This window comes from Rhagoletis zephyria, unplaced genomic scaffold (assembly GCF_001687245.7).
Source record: "Rhagoletis zephyria isolate East Lansing unplaced genomic scaffold, Rhagoletis_zephyria_1.1 Rzeph_scaffold_00936, whole genome shotgun sequence".
Classification (NCBI taxonomy): domain Eukaryota; kingdom Metazoa; phylum Arthropoda; class Insecta; order Diptera; family Tephritidae; genus Rhagoletis; species Rhagoletis zephyria.
The window spans coordinates 163,547-169,189 of NW_016158020.1; positions in this window are offsets into that span (position 1 = coordinate 163,547).

Genomic DNA, 5,643 nt, shown 5'->3' on the forward strand with positions numbered 1-5,643 from the left:
TGGTGGGAGAGAGACTCCGTCGCCGGGTACCCCGGTACCCCGGTGGACGATCGTCTAGCCACAATCCGCAGCAAAGCTAGATTTTTCAACATCTCGCTCATCTGCGCCCATGCCCCGACGGAAGAGAAGGACGAGGCATCCAAGGATCTCTTCTATGAGCGCTTGGAGCCCACGAACGAGCGCTGCCCCCGTCATGATATCAAAATCGTGCTTGGCGACTTCAATGCCAGGGTGGGCAAGGAAGGGATCTTTGGAACCACCGTCAGAAAATTCAGCCTTCACGACGAAACGACAACGGATTGAGCTGATCGACTTCGCCGGGCCCGCAACATGGTAGTATGCAGTACTAGGTTCAAGCAAAAAAAGATCCATCAAGCTACGTGGCTGTCTCCGGATCCAACAACGAGAAACCAGTCGATCATGTTGTGATAGACGGAAGGCACGCTTCCAGTGTTTTAGACGTACGCACACTCCGAGGCCCAAACATCGACTCGGACACTATCTTGTTGCAGCCAAGATACGCACTCGCCTCTGTGCAGCAAAAAATGTTCGCCCAAATACGCAAGGAAAGCTTAACGTCGAAAAGTTGCAATCACAACAGACGGCCAATTTATTCGCCACTTGACTCACACACCTGCTCTCAGAGAGCACTCTTCAACAAACCGACATATGCGAGCAGTGGAACCACATTTCCTGCTCCTTAATTACCGCCGCCGAAGAAGTAGTCGGATTTCAGCGAGCCCGGAAGAACAACTGGTACGATGAGGAAATTTGCCGCAATAAGAAGAGAGATGCCGAAATACGCGAGCGCGAAGAGCTTGAAATGCTTGCCGACAGGAAGAATGCCCGAAAATTTTACCAAAGAGTTAGGCGACTTACGGAATGTTTCAAGACCAGGGCGTACTCCTGTAAGAACAACAATAGACTAGGTCGCTAACCGATGTTCAGAGCGTACCTAAATTATGGAGGGAACACTTCTCCGCCCTACTGAACGATAGCAGCACGAAAAGTTGTGAAGAAGAAGAACCCGAGCCTGCAGTCGATGATGATGGAGTCGAAATTCCACCGCCTGATTATTACGAGGTACGTATAGCAATAACGTGGCTGAAAAAAAAACAAAGCTGCTGGAGCTGAGAGCCTGCCAGCTGAGCTATGCAAGTACGGCGGCGAGGAGTTGATAAGGTGCATGCATCAACTCTTGGTTAGAATATGGTCAGATGAACGCATGCCCGACGACTGGAATTTAAGTGTGCTCTGCCCAATCCACAAGAAAGGTGCCCCCGCCATTCGCGCCAACTACCGCGGGATCAGCCTTCTAAGCATAGGTTACAAGGTCTTATCGAGCGTATTGTGTGAAAGACCGAAGCCCACTGTCAATGAACTGATTGGGCCTTATCAGTGTGGCTTTAGACCTGGCAAACCACCATAGACCTGGTATTCACAATACGCTAAATCTTGGAAAAGACTCGCGAGAAAAGGATCCACACTGACCACCTCTTTGTCGACTTTAAAGCCGCTGTTGACAGCATTAAAAGGAGTTGCCTATACGCCGCTATATCTGAATTTGGCATCCCCTCAAAACTCATACGGCTGTGTAAAATGACGTTGAGCAATACCACCAGCTCTGTCAGAATTGGGTAAGACCTCTCCGAGCCGTTCGCCACTAAACGGGGCTTCAGACAGGGAGACTCCCTTTTATTTGACTCCTTAATCTGATGTTGGAGAAGATAATAAGAGCTGAAGAACTGAACCGCTCAGGAACAATTTACTATAAGAGCGTTCAATTGCTGACTTATGCCGATGACATCGATATCATCGGCATCAAAAACCGTGCAGTCTGTTCTGCCTTTTCCAAGTTGGATAAGGAAGCGAAGCGAATGGGTCTGGTGGTAAACGAGGACAAACAAACAGTCAGCACATTCACGCCTTGGCCCCCACGTCACTGTTGACAGTTACAATTCCGAAAACGCATTAACACCGAAAATAATGTCAGCATGGAAATCCAACGTAGCATCACTCTTGCCAACAAGTGCTACTTTGGACTGAGTAGGCAATTTAGGAGTAAAGTTCTCTCTCGACGTAAGAAAACCACGCTCTATAAGTCACTCATCATGCCCTTGCTGGTATATGGCGCAGAAGCATGGACAATGACAACATCCGATGAGGCGGCTCTTGGAGTGTTCGAGAGAAAGATTTTGCTGAAGATTTACGAGCCTTTACGCGTTGGCGACGGCGAGTACCGCAGACGATGGAACGAGGAGCTGTATGAGCTTTACAACAATATGGACATAATGCAGCGCCGGCTTGGCCATGTCGTTCGAATGGACACCGACGCTCCAGCTCTGAAAGTATTCAACTCGGAACCCGCTGGTGGTAGCAGAGGACAAGAGAGGCCCCCACTGCGATGGAAAGACCAGGTGGAGAAGGACTTGTTTTCACTTTTCATTTCCAATTGGCGTCAGCTAGCACAGAAGAGAAACGACTGGCGTGCTTTGCTGAACTCGGCCAAAATCGCTTAGGTGGTTATAGCGCTAAATAAGAAGAAGAAGAAGAGGATTGTTGTGTGCCGCTTACAATAATTTTTTTATAAAAAATGTAACAAACATGGAATCTGTAAAAGAAATGAAAAAACGGAAATAATATCCAAAAATCGAACCATATCAACGTTTGCTTATAAAAAAAACTGTCAAAAACGAAACCGATTAAAAACTAGGTGCAAAGTAATACACTGGGCGACAATTGCTACCGCCAGTGACATCGCCGTGTAAAACTGGACAGTTGAAAAGGAAAGAAAAAGAAAAAGGAGCTTTTAGTGTGTCTGTAGTAAAGATTAGTTAATAAAAAATATAAGAAGCCCAGTAGAGGTTTAATTAACCCACTTTTTGTCTTAGGATAGTCATACTAAAACTTACGATATACTTTAGCACTCAAGATGTTTTCAGATGACAATTGTGACACCCATGAGCGGAATAACTTAAAACCTCATATACATATGTATGTGTGTAGGTATGTAGGTTCCCAAGTAGTAGGTATGTAAATTTACTATCTCTATTAGCATAGAAAACTACAAGCGGGCGTGTGTTTCCGAATTAAAGTCGCCAAATGCATGTACATATACATATATTATGTATACATATTTATATTATAGTCTAATCCTTTTTGAGCATACGACTATTATATAGATAAATATAACCCATTCTCTCGATTCTAATCTATGTAAAGGTAGAAGTACACCGTTCGACAGTCAATTTTCCGCACATCAATATATTCGCGAAACTATGAGCCGAAAATAGTAAGAGTTTTTCTCTCTCTGGCTTCATGGTTTTTCTTAAAAGGACTTTCCAGTTTCAAAAATATGATTAATTTAAGAATTTTTTGAAAACCCCAGTGCAATGTAGAATAAGAATATGGGTAACATATAAAAAAACTTCTGTAGAATTAAAACTGTCTACATTTTTTTGATGCATAAGGAGAATAGGTACTGTAAAAGTCCTTTTAAAATAGTGCGTATCCAACTGGCTGAGTCAGCTGCAGTCGTTGGTTCGAATCCCGCTGAAGAAGTCTGATGAGAAGATGTGGTGTTCTCCGAAATAGCTATCACTTCTACCATTTATAAATTATTGTTAATTTTTCCACAATAGTTTTCATTAAAAAAAACGGTCTCAAGCTCAATAAAATTGTTGAATAGTCGTTTTAAAACCTAATAATAATAATCGATGGTGCTCACACACATTTTAGTGTGTGGCCGAGCTTCTCCTCCGATGTGGCGTGCGTCTTGATGTTGTCACACAAAGGGGGAGGGACCTACAGTTTTACGCCGACTCTGAACGGCGATTGTATTTTTATGAGAAGCTCTTTTTCATGGCAGAAATACACTCGGAGGTTTGCCATTGCCTGCCGAGGGGCGCCCGCTATTAGAAAAATACTTTTTTTGTTTTATTTTTTCGGGTTGAACCGGGCTTGAACCCAGGCCCTGCCGAATGGTAGCGCGCACTGCTAACCACTACACCACAACAGCCATCCTTTTAAAACTTTGTCCTTGAATATTATTGAAAATTTGCAAAATGTATTTTGGAAAAAAATATGTTAAAGACTAAAATACACAAGATTACATCCTCGAATTTCGCCCTTCTAACTTTATTAGTAGGGCCCTGATTTCTATGCATTTATATATTTTTTTTGGAAGTCATAGGAACTTAAAGATTAACAAATGTTGCGAATAAAGAGTTTTGTGTTAAGATGACATCGATTTGTTGATGCATATTCTTACATATTTTGCCTTGTATTTAAATGAATTTTTTATTAAACGCCGTTTGTCTAGAACGGACGAATCACTCCACAATTGCAAGAGCATATGATGATTCCATGCAACTATTGGGTACTGATTTCGTCGAAAATTATTTTAATGTCTCTGACGCAGCGCCATATACCCTACAAGAATTGTGTGATGGAAACTAACACATTCTCATTTATCTTACTAACACATTTGCAAATTTTNCCCTGCCGAATGGTAGCGCGCACTGCTAACCACTACACCACAACAGCCATCCTTTTAAAACTTTGTCCTTGAATATTATTGAAAATTTGCAAAATGTATTTTGGAAAAAAATATGTTAAAGACTAAAATACACAAGATTACATCCTCGAATTTCGCCCTTCTAACTTTATTAGTAGGGCCCTGATTTCTATGCATTTATATATTTTTTTTGGAAGTCATAGGAACTTAAAGATTAACAAATGTTGCGAATAAAGAGTTTTGTGTTAAGATGACATCGATTTGTTGATGCATATTCTTACATATTTTGCCTTGTATTTAAATGAATTTTTTATTAAACGCCGTTTGTCTAGAACGGACGAATCACTCCACAATTGCAAGAGCATATGATGATTCCATGCAACTATTGGGTACTGATTTCGTCGAAAATTATTTTAATGTCTCTGACGCAGCGCCATATACCCTACAAGAATTGTGTGATGGAAACTAACACATTCTCATTTATCTTACTAACACATTTGCAAATTTTGCGTTGGTTAAAAAGAGACCAATATATAAGGCCATAAGTTGGAGGAAGACGGAAGATCATATGTACACAAATGTTTACATCAGATTTTTCACACTGCCCTTTAGAATGTGATAGAAACTTGTAGGTAGCCAGTGACAGAAATCTCTATCAGCCTTGCCAGTCAAATGATTTGTCAAATGATGGTCACTGTTCTTGCAGGGTATGTATCGAGCCCTAACCGCCAAAAAAACGCAAGCGAATTTTTTTCAAAATTTTCTTTTGATGCAGAATTGCATCTAGATGCGCAATGGGCATTTCTGCATCAAAAATAAAATGTTGGAAAAATATGTCGCTTACGTTTTTTTTGCGGTTAGGGCTCGATATGGTGTAATCAGCAAAGGCGCTGAACGTGTTTGACCCAAAGTTACTGCACGTTACTTGTTTGGCACGCAATGCACCGAGTGGCCGAAGATGTAAGAGCTCGCTTCAGAGATGTTGACGGTTTAATATCGAATGGGAAAAAATATTTTTAAAATCTGTTTTGCGCGTTGAAGCTTTTAAAAACATTTATTCCAATATCGCTCTTCCGCCGCAGCCAATATTAACGAGATGGGGAACCTGTAGCCCGTTTCTGTTACAA